Source organism: Adiantum capillus-veneris, chromosome 1 (genome assembly GCF_014529385.1).
Source record: "Adiantum capillus-veneris isolate H3 chromosome 1, ASM1452938v2, whole genome shotgun sequence".
NCBI classification, from domain to species: Eukaryota; Viridiplantae; Streptophyta; class Polypodiopsida; order Polypodiales; family Pteridaceae; genus Adiantum; species Adiantum capillus-veneris.
The window spans coordinates 56966003-56978451 of record NC_140931.1 but is presented as its reverse complement, the minus strand read 5'-3'; positions in this window follow the sequence as shown (position 1 = coordinate 56978451).

Sequence of the window (12449 nt, the reverse complement as noted above, 5' to 3'; positions counted from 1 at the left end):
GAGACATTAGATGCCCTCTTGAAAGCCTATGATGCGAGGCTCAAAAACAATCAAACCCAAGAACAAAGGTGGATGACATATCCCTGTACGGAACTAGAAAAGCAAAGGTTTGAAATGTGCAAGAAAATGATTCAAACAGCCCAAGCTTTACTAGAAGCACGAGTTGCAAAACCTGAGGATGTGATCCGTGTCATGCCTACACAAATAATCCCACCAAACCAGGAACTAAAAGAGCCAGATTCTAGTCATGAGCACAGACCAAACCTCAAAGACCCAGCATTAGAACCAAGGATAGTACTGAATACCACGGATAACTCTTCCGAGGGAAATTCACCAAGCTATACCTGAGGATTGTAAAGAGATAGATGGTCTTGACGAATTGTGGAAACAAGTCAGTGAGGCCAATGAAGCCGATGACCTAAGAAGACGAGTAGACAAGACTGGTGATGAACGAGAAGTGTTTCTACCACCAATAGAGGAATTTGAGACTGGATCTCAAATGAATCTAGACGTGCGATCGTATTGGGGCAACAAAGGATCTGTACAATCTATGGATAGTCAACCCCATTCGCTAAGAACACTACCGTCCTACATGGGAGAGTACGAGACCAAGTCAGATGTGGTTCTAGTCCCATCACAGAGACTGTCTCCCAACAAGGCCATCGATTCAAAGGGGCTAGTAGATATTCTATCTACCCCAGTCACATGTACAATAGTGTTAGCCGAGTTGCTCAGAATAAGACCAAACATGTGGGCTAATGTGGGTAAATGTCTAGAGAAATTTGGTGTAAAAACCCCAATGACTCAAATTGAGGAAGGCATCAAAGAGCTTGAAATGCCTCAACTAAATACTAGGCTAGTGCCATTAAACAAGGTAGGCGAGTATTACGAGGGAGAAGATGGAAACACCACCCTTCCTGTGGAATTCAATAATGTAAAAACCATGGCAATCCTTGACAGTGGAGCTGGTGTGGCCATTGCAACCAAAGAGGTTTGGAAAAAATGGGGAAAACCTGCCTTGAGATCCACACGAATGACCCTGCAGCTTGCAGACGGACGCAAGGAAAAGCCCCTAGGACTGCTAGAAAAAGTAATTGTTACTTCTTGTGGCATTGAATATGAACACACTTTTGCTGTTTTTGACTTTGGCAAGAAGAACAACTATGACATCATTCTGGGAAGACCATTCATGCGACAATTGAAAATGGTCCAAGATTCGGGTTATGACCATATATACCTGAGACATATGGGAACCATAACAAAGATAAACTTGAGGGACCATAGCTATAGGGATGTGACGAGAACACCGGTTGAGGAGTTTGATTTCGCCACAGTAGCAGGATCAGAACTTCCAGCTTGGTTAGGTAAGCCTAAATAACTGTGGATGTGTGGAGCTTCACAATGTGGTAGCTTGAAACGTGAGGAATGTATCCTAGAGCGTGTTATAGAGGATAGGGACTATATCACCAGAACCATTTCCTGAAGAAGCGTTAAGCCTTTTGGATGGGAACACATCTTGGCTACTCTGGACGTGTGCGCCGTTGAGGATGCTCCCACAACAAATTTTTGTGATGAAAATGGCTATGATGTCGTTCCTTATTTTGCAGTGAGTGTAATCCAGGAAAACGAAGAGAAACAGACATCAACAAGCTCTTGAAATAAAGAGCACACAAAGAAATGTGGAGAATCAAAAGATGAAGAAGACGACGAGTTCTATGACTCTGTAGAACACTTCGAGCTTCAAGAAGATCAACGACCCGGGAATCAATGTCATCGCTACACGAATAAAGTGCATCAAAAGTGGATTCCAAAGTCCTCCGTGAAGACACAACCACCACAAGCATCCTCATACATGGCTCCTAATAAGGATGCAAAGACTCAGCTAGGAGGAATACGACCAGAGCAACGAGCTAACAATGCTCTAATCAATGGGCTAGAAAAGTTCTCCAAGAAACTACCACCCACGAGCAAACAGACAGTAACTTTCCACTACCAGCCAAAAAATCAAGGAAAGTACAAGAAGTCAACCTTGTTGAGGATTGTAGCGATAGTGGTGAATCTTACGACATCCCCTATCATCAACTCAGGCCATCACTATCACCAACCCCTTCAGCAACAACCATGACAGGTCAAAAGAACAGGACAACAAGTCAAAGCCAAAAAGCTCGACAAATCTGGATACCAAAAAGCCAGATCGGCCAAAAACAGATATGGATCAAGAAGACAAAGATCTCTAATGACAAATCACAAGATCCAACACCAAAACAAAAACAAGGAAAGCGTGCACGAACGGGTAAGAATATCACAAAGTCGCAAGCTTTCACAACTCAGGTTTGGGCTCCAAAGAAGTTGATTCAAGCACAAAAAAGTCAGGAATTCATTTGGATTCCAAAACAACCACAGTATCAACTTTCAAAGCCTGAATCCCATCACCAACCAAGCGTACAAGGGCTGAAGCAAAGACCACTGTTGACTCACACAACAAAAAGGTGGATCCCAAAGAAGTCTCTTCAAACACAAACGAAGCACGGGCAAGTATGGGTTCCCAAACGAGCGTTAGCAACAAAACCACCAATAATCGCAAAGAAATGGGTCCCAAAGAAGAACAACAAAACTGATGTCAGTGCATCGCCGCTTGAATTCTTACAATTCTTCCTACGATTACAGTACAGTTAGAAGAGAGCAAGTCACTTCAATCAAGCAACGATACAGGAGCTTCAAAGACCATTACATTGCTTAGAATAGGAAGCCTCGCCAACAAATGCCAATAAGCAAATTGTTTATACCCACATCTTGCACAACATAAATCTTTTCCATGCATTGATTGTGTATGCATAATAGGGCTACATTACAAGGCCTGCATAGGCACAACTTTTAATTGCCCAAGCACAACACATACCCTTTGCGATACCCTGTCGTAAAGGATGAATCCAAATAGGAAGGGGGGAGGCATTCTGAATGCGGACCTAATATTATAACTATTAGAGGGCAATGTTTTGTGAGATGCATTGAATTTTTGCGTTTTATTGTGATAATTTTTGACGAAATTTAGAGTATATGCCCTCATAGTAGTGTTACAGAGGAGTATGGGGACAAAATCCATATATGAGCCCCTAGGGACATGTGTATAGTGTACATAGCATTTAGATTTCTATTTGAATGATTTTTCTTTTGTTGAGTTGTTTTAAGATTTTCTTTGTTTATTATTAAGAAAAAAATAAAAAAATCCATAATCCACATGAAGAAAAGACTGACGAGAGGCCTGAGCACTACAAGGAGAAGAAGGTACAGGAAAACGATGAAACTTCATGAAGTATGTCTCAGCAGCCACTACAACAGCCGAAGAACTTGTCACAAAGCAGTGTCAATATGCAACCGACAAGTCATACAAGTCAGAGTCGAGTAGCTAAGCCACAAAATGAGTGAGGTGTTAGTCCCAAAGCTTCAAGTGATATTCTCTGTGGTCTAAGCATCTTAGCTATTCTAGGTACTGCTCAAGCTGGAAGAGTTGAGCATATTTAAGTTGTGTCGCTCATGCTGGTATAGGTGAGCAAAAGAGTCGAAGCCTACTATACTTAAGTCTGGTGAGGTGAAGGAGAAGGTCCAAAAGACACTCACGTACTGAGCACTGTGAGATACGAGTGGAGAAACTTCTACATCGAAAACCCTTCTTGGAAAGGTGGAAGCTATTGAGACATCTTTTGATGTCACATGTGCTACATTTATTCCTCGAAACACCCATCATCTCCTTCTTTCACATTGCATGCTTTTGTTGACAAATTTTCATATGCATATAGAGTGTCCCATAATTGGCACTTGCATCAGACACTCTTTCTATATTTCACTCAAGCACTCACCTTTCATGAACATGTACTTCACATTCAACTGCTCAACTCCGATAAGAGCGTATACCAAAGGCATTTTTTCCCACCGGGTTTTTTTCCCTTTGGTCATCCAGGTTTTAGACCCTAATCTAAAGACACCTATCACCATACTCTTGTACATATTCCTTCTACATCAAAAATCAGGAAATGCTACTCAAATCAATTGACAAATGAGGATAGTAGCGATAGTGACAAGCTTAAGAGATTTCCTCCGTGTGCCTATCGTGTCATCTGTGTCCTCGATTGACATTATGTTGATCTAGGTAGTGTTTGTATGCACTTCATGGGTGTGTGAGTCTCTCCCGTCCAACACCAAGCTTGAGGTGCTTGTCGTGCTTGCTAACTAAGGTGCTTGAGGTGCTTGTTTCCTAAGGTGGTTGTTGACTAAGGTGCTTGTGGGAACCCTGCCCAATCTTGAAGTGCTTGTCATGCTTGATGAGTAAAATGCTTGAGAAGATTGAAGTCAAACCAAGGCCTAAAAAGAGGGGGGCGAGCCTTACAAGTAGGGGATGAGAGAGAATATCACCTATATCCTCTCAAGGGTCACCCCTTCCACAAGAGGCAACAAGGGCACTTGTCAAGCTCCTCCCCATGTTCCCATCATGGTGTGCTTGAATCCTATTGGATAGGCTTTAAAGGGGTCGAATGAGAATTTAGTTTGATTAACTAATTATCTAGGCAATATTCAATCCCTCTCTCTCAAAGGGGAAAGGAGGACACTTGTCCAAATGCTACCCTTGTTGCTTGATATGCACAAAGCATGTGATTGGCTAGGCTTGAGGAGCTCCAATCAAATCAAGGCTTGAGCTACAAGGAGGGGTCGACCAAGGCAAGCTAGGGGTGTGCTTGGAGATACACACCCTCTTACACACATACATTCTCATTGTGTGAAGTGCAAGAGCTTCGATCTCCTTCTCTAAGCTTGAGAAGTTGAGAGCCTACACCAACACCTCTTGGATATGGAATGCAAATCCAACCAAGAGACATGCTTCAATGCTCTACTTCTTTCTCGTATGTTACTTCTTCTTCCTCATTCCTTGCTATATCTCTCTCCACCTTTGAAGGTTTTTGAGGTCTTGCGACTGAGGCTGGGTACAAGTTATGTTAAGTATGGAGCCTGATTTACCCCTTGTAATTTTTTGTGGTAAAAGTGCACATTTGTAAGGCCCCCATTATGAGGAGAAGCCATCGTGTGTGAAGGAAAATCACTCGCCCAAAACCAAAATTTTCACGGTAAAAAATCAGGCCCCGAGACTTTTTTTTTCCCTTGGCCGGAATATTCCTTTTCCCCGAAATATTATGGCCAGACGGTGGCCAGAAAGTGATCGGAAAACGATCCATCGATTGGCCGGTTGGTCGGTAGTTAATGGCTGGTGGCCGGTGGTCGGAAGTCAATGGTCGGTGGCGGGTGGCCGAATTCAAAAGCGGACTTGTCTTCTCAAGGGCGGCCACACATGCGCGGATTGGAGGGTCCGATTTGGACTTATCTACACAAGGGCGGCTACACATGGCTGCCTCTCATGAGAGAGGGTAGCCCTTTTGGCCTATAAATGGAGGCCATTTCTAGACACATTAGACAGTGTGAAGTTGATGCAACAAGGTGAGTGTGAGGTGGTGAGAGTGAAGCAAGGTGGGAGCTCTATTAAGGGTATAATCCCTTTGTAAACTACTTCTTGTTTTGAAGTATTAAAGCCATTGAGTGGCTGCTTTCCCGTGGACGTAGCCCACATTGGGTCAACCACGTATATGTGTGTACTCTCTCTCTCTCTCTCTACTCTATAATCTCTTGTGTGTTTCATAGATGTTCTCACCTCTTCACAAACAGGGATCAATTTTAAACCATGAAGGCTAATACTCCCTTGTGGGGATAGAGAGAAGGTAGAGATAGAGATTCGGTAGAGAGTAGATAGATAAGGTTGGATTTATGAAGAGATAGATTAAGTAATCTACTCAAATATCTATTTAGCTACGTCTTATTTCCCAACAACTGGTATCAGAGCAAGGTTTGCTCGTAGCTAAAGTATCTCAAGGAAAGGATTCCTTGAATTGAGTGGGAGTTATGGCGGAGGAAGGAAGCTCAAGATTGAGAAGTTCAACGGCAAAAACTACCAACATTGGAAGATGCAGATTGAAGACTATCTCTCCAGAAGGACCTCTATTTGCCACTAGGCGGTCTTGCGAAGAAGCCCGCAACAATGGCAGATGAAGCATGGATTGTCCTTGTTCGAAAGGCACTGGGAACAATCAGGTTTAGCTTGGCGTCAACTGTGGCCTTCAACATTTTGGAGATGAAGACCATGGAGGACTTGATGAAGTCACTTGACGACTTCTACAAGAAACCATCGGCATCCAATAAGGTATTTCTTATGAAGCGCTTGTTCAATCTAAAGATGGCAGAGAATGGTTCAATTGCAGAACACCTAAATTACTTTGACACAAACATAAGTCAACTTCGATTGGTGAAAATAAATTTCGATGATGAAGTGCGAGCTCTCCTTATACTATCATCTCTACCGGATAGTTAGGACAGCCTTGTGATGGCTATAAGTAATTCTATCTTTGGCACAAATACTCTTAATTTGATGATGTTGTGGGTGTTCTCCTAAGCGAGGAAATGCGAAGGAGAAGCACAGAAGAATCATCAAGTGCTGCACTATCAGTGGAAACAAGAGGAAGGCCTAAGGAGAGTTCAAAAACCAAAAAGGGTCGTGATTGCTCAAGGCAGAGCAAGTCACACACAAAGTCAGTTCTTGAATGTGGAACCGCGGCAAGAAGGGCCATGTCAAGAAGGAATTGCTGGTCCAAGAAGAAGAAGGAGACATAGTCTCAAGACAACAAGCCAACATCGGAGGCCAATGTGGCAGGTAAAGTAGAGCAAGATGCTCTAATTCTCTCATTAGACAATGTGTCTAATTCCTGGATAGTAGATTCTGGGGCTTCATTCCATGCAACACCACACAAGCAACATTTCCAAGATTACACAAAGGTAATTTTGGGTATGCATACTTGGGAGATGATGAAGCTTGTGAGATTGTCGACAAAGGTACAGTTTCTGTCAAAACTACTAACGGAAATGATTGGAAGCTTAAAAGATGTTAGGCATGTTCCTTCTCTTCTCAAAAATTTGATCTCTACAGGACAATTGGACGATGAAGGTCACAACATCGCATTATGGAAACAAACGGTGGAAGATCTCAAAGGGATCTTTGGTGGTTGCCAAAGGAGAAAGGTCGGTACACTTTACTTGTGTACTGTTAGCACACCACTTCAGCCTGTGCAGCAACTACAGAAGTTGACAGTGCGGAGGTGTGGCATTATCGGCTTAGGCATATGAGTGCCAAAGGAATTCAGAGAAAGAAGCTTCTATCAGGTTTGAAAGAAGTGGACTTAGAGTTCTGTGAAGATTGTGTTTTTGGTAAACAAAAGAGTTGTCACCAACTTTTCCAACAAATTAAATCAATAAATTGATTTTATTAAAATTGGGTTGGGGGGTTCTAGATTAGGTACACTTGTTGCCACACCCGCCCACCTAGGAATTCGATCGACACGGGGAATGGCTCGTTGGATTCCTCTAACCTAAAAACTACATCACGTCATGCCTAGATTCCCATCGTAGTGTAATAACCACCTGTCAAAACGCGTATACAAAACATATTAAGCAAGAGGGTTCCAAAACAAAAAAACCTAATTAATGGACTTGTTCGGACATGCAGGTCGTGTGAACAGGCTCACAAAATTGCCGGTACTAATCCTCCTAGGATTCTAGACACTTCTATCTAGGAAGAAGGAAAATTGCCATGCCTATGGAAGTCAATGAAGCATAACCACGTGGACACACAGAGCCAGTCGCCAGATGATCTTCGTCTTATACCATCTGCATCCCTTCTTGCTTAAGGTGATTGGTGAATGGGGTCCCACGTATCTCGATCTGTTGGAGCTCCTTGTATTAGGTTAGCAAATCTGGAATAGTGCAAGCATGAGCCAAGTCCTTGTTCACCCAAGATCCATGAAATGTGTCCCTCGTTTTAGACCATCCTTGAATTCTGAGGAAATGTTTGCTGCCCGAGCTATTCCTTGCCTTTATTGCGCAAGTTGAAATGGGAAGCATTCAAAAACACTTCGACTTGGTGACAACAATCTCTGGTGGTTCTTCTGTTGGATTGCTCCTTGAAAGGCCACCCTTGTGGTTGCAACTTGACAAGTCCGCTTTGGAAACGCGATGTGCCTCTTGTAGACGCTCCAAAGGAATGGCCATGTGAGGTCTCGGCTTCTAGAATTTGACCATCCGTGTCTTGAGTGCCCTGAAATGCACACAAAACTGAAATGAGTTTCGTTTCTTACGAACAAAGAGAACTGGTAACCCAAAAGACCATACCTTGGGAGGGTGAAGCCTTCTAAACAAGACATCACTTGGTTTTGGCTTCTCTTTATCCGATCGAGAAAAAAATTTACCTACATATTCCTCGTCATGCAATTGGTCGAGACAATGTCCATAGGTCGATGGGGATGGTGAGTAGGGGAATGATGATCCTGGGAAAACACAAATTGACTTTGACAAACCCTTCACTATACCTCTTAGGAATACCCGAGTTCCTTGATGTGGGCTTGGCATAGATGACCGCCTCTTGGGCTCTTTGACGCAATTCCCTATTTGCCTGGACGTGCGAGATGAGAGGGAGAGAGGGAATACTGTTCTCGCCTCGAACGAGGAATGGCTGCAACACATTATCTTTGATTGAAACATGAGCTTCTCCCAATCGATAATGGGCTTGAACATACGAAACCATTTAATGCCCAAAATAATGTCACATCCTGCAAGTTTAGAGACTACAAAATGACGAGTAAATTGGGTTTGTTGAATGATCAACTTGACATCATCACATTCTTGAAAAATCAAAGCATCCATGCATTCAGAGAACCCCTGCACCAGGAGGGTGGGAATAGGAGAAGTTTGAAGACGTGCACGTTTCACAAGAGATTCACTTATGACATCATGAGAACTTCTAGAATCAAACAACACAATGACCCTTTGACCAGTCACATCTCCATAACATTTTATGAGTTCATCATCTTCAAAAATCCCCTCCTGCTTACCTTCTTGCTCTCCCACACTCATAGCATTCACTTGAGGGGTAGCATCAAAAGCCGACGCAGTAGAGGACCGAGGTTTCCTTGTTAGATTCCTTCTTAGGACACTCCCTTTTCATGTGACCTACTACGTGGCAATGAAACACCTATGTTCCTTTGCATACAATGCTTGTTCTTCCTCTCTTAATTGACCACCAAAAGAGCATCACCTCTTACCCTTACATGATGGATGCCAAGCTCAAGGCAACGGTTGAGTCCCTTCTCCAAAGTAGCATACTCAGCTTCATTGTTGCTTTGTGCCATAAGCTTTATACTCCTTTTAATTACCAAAGCACCTTGAGGATCATAAATTACAACACCTCCTGAAGCTTCACCATGTGCTTTCCTGTAAGAACCATAAAAAACAATAGATAGGCATTGTCTCTTTGAGCTTGTCAAAAGCATTTTGCTCCTTAGCAGTCCATGAATACTTAATGTTCTTCTTTGTTAAGTCATGTAGTGGTCCTGCCATTTGAGAGAATCTTGCTATGAAGAGTCTATAGTATGCACACATACCTATAAATCTTCTATCTCATGTAGATTCCTTGGATTAGGCCATGCTTTTATTACCTCTAACTTTGATGGATCCATTCGGATACCATCTTGAGAGATAATATGACCTAAGTATTGAATCTCTTGGAGGAAAAATTTGCTTTTCTTTTGATTGAGAAAAAGCTTATTCTCCCTTAGCGCTTGAAAAATCACTTGGAGATGTTGCTTATGTTCCTCCAAAGACTTGGAGTAGATGATAATATCATCAAAGAACACTCCAGTGAATTTACGATAAGGTCTAAAGATCTTCTCCATTAGACGATTAAACGTGGCTGGTGCGTTGGTCAAGCCAAAAGGCATGACTAGATCTTCATAAAGATCGAACGTTGTACGAAACGCGATCTTTAGGATATCTTCATTCACTATCCTTATTTGATGATAGCCACTTTTAAGGTCAATCCTACTGAAGTAGGTAGAGCCTCGTAGTTTATCAAACAGATCTTCTACCCGAGGGGATGGGGAATTTGTTTTTGATAGTGAGATGGTTTAGGGCACGATAGTCCACACAAAAAGGGAGAACAAAAAGAAGAAAGAAAAAAAACGGAAAGGTGATAATATATTTTGTAGAGCTAAGCTTGATTCATTTTGGTATGCTATCATGGTAAGAGGCTTGTTGTCCCTTGAAAGCTGCGTCGGCCGTTACAATATTCCCATCTCAAAAGCTTGAATGTCCAACTTGGTGGCCAACTCTGTTGATATGAAGTTGTGAGTAGAGCCAAGGTCAAACAAGATGAAGGCATCATGCTCTCTTATCTTTCCCCATGCATAGGAGGGAGCTGTTCCTTTGCAATGAACATCCTCTTTTAGAGATTCGATGGCGGAAGCTCTAGGAGTCCCATCAGGAGTATTTCTTTTGGGGCAAAAATGGTAGGTATGTCCTTGCTCGCCACACTTAAAGCATTTGTGGTCCTTGCGAAAAGCTTCAAGATCTTTAGGCGAGAGTTTGTTTTTACCTTTATACACTTCCTTCTCCTTGGACCGATTGTTGTTGTTGTTGTTGTTGGAGTTGCCTTGGGAAGAGCATTGAGCATTGCTCTTCCCTCTTGCTTCATTTCGCTCTTTATTTTCCATGGGCTTGACATTACATCTAGCCCCTTGTTGGAAATTGATGCGCAAAGAAACCATGGTATGGTGGATTACTTCGGGGATAGAACCGGGCTGTTGGGAGTTGACATATTCAGCCATCTCTTCGGGTAGTCCATCACAGAATTGTTGCTTTTGCTCCGCAAAGTCTATCTTTTGAAAGACAGTAGCCTTGAGATGTAAATCCCAAAACTTGTCTACATATTTGTGAATAGACTCATGAGAGAGGAGCTTTAGGCTACGCCATTCAGTCAGCACTTTGTCCTTTGCATCGCTTGCAAGAAATTGCTTCATGATGGAAACTCGTAGAGTTTTCCATGTCTTTGAAGCTTCACCATTTCCACGAAGGCTAGCCCACCATTGACGAGCTGATTTTTGGAAGTGCATAGCTACATGGTGTAGCTTGGAGGACTCTGTGGAAGCCCTCGTCCCAAAAGCTGCATCAAATTGCTGGATGAAGGCCAACACTTTGTCGGTAGCACCAAAGGTGCCATCATAGGTGAAGAAAGAGATACTCTTTCCTCCCTCCTTGAACTTCTTTAGCTTTTGTGACCTTCGCCAGGCAAGGTAAGATTTGCGATGTCCTCCCCTCTTGTATTCTCTAGGAGAATAACCATAACTTTCATCAGAAGAGGAGAAAGGTGAAGAAGAAGGAGAAGAGGGTGACCTCTTCCTTGCCCTTTTCTTCCTTGGTTTCCTCTCTTCCCATTTGGAGTGCCAAGGGGACGGACTATGGTTTGAAGATTTCCTCTTGGGAGGTGTTGGCGATCACCTAGACCACCGTCTTCTTGGAGCCACATCTTCAGATGAACTTAGGGATTCAGTGCTTTCTCGTTCCTTGGATTCCTCCTCTCGAATGGGAGAGAGTCTTCTTTTGGGAGTCTCATCAAGAGGCCTCCTAAGTTCTCTCTCCTGTTGAAGAGGAAGGTTATCCCATAAGCACGAAGTTGTTGGGTAACTTCGGCTTGCAAGGTAGGGTTACCCATGGCTTGCTGCAACCTAGTAACAAGGTAGTTAACAAACATGGGGGCATTATCATTAACACCTTCATGTGCAAAATCAAAGCTATCAATTTTCTTTTCTATCATATGAGAAAGTCTTTGGAATAGGTAGATATTAGATTTTATGAAAATTTAACCATATACAAGTGATGCACCACAACCACACATCACTGTCCTTGCACATAGAGCTAGTTTTTGACATAGAAGGATGGAAAGCAGTACACACATGTAGGTGGGATATCCATAGCTATCCTTTGAGGTTTCATGCATCATTTAATATCATCACATAACCTTAATCATGATACAAAATACCCCCATCACTTTGACCAGTTGTATAGTATGACTTCACATTTGAGTGCAAAAACAACTTTTCCTATTATTGGATGCACACATGATATAAAAGAGGGAGTGATTGATATCATATAGTATACTTTTCACACTTAAGTGCAAAACAATTTTTTCTTTTTGGATGCATACATGACATAAAAGAGGGAGTGATTGATAGCATACCAAAATGAATCAAGCTTAGCTCTACAAAATATATTATCACCTTACCATGTCATTTCACCCATGCGGGACTCATATGATCAATCATGATGTGAAAAGAAAGCCTTTTGTGCAAAACTATCCATACAACTTGTGTTGGCTAAACATACATCAACACATAAGTTTATGGACATGAGAACTTGAAATAGCGCATAGAACATATATGAACCTCACATCAAACCTACAACTCTATATGGTACTCCTCTTAACCTATACATAAAAAGTAATTCATAACTCACAGTCATGAATGATAATG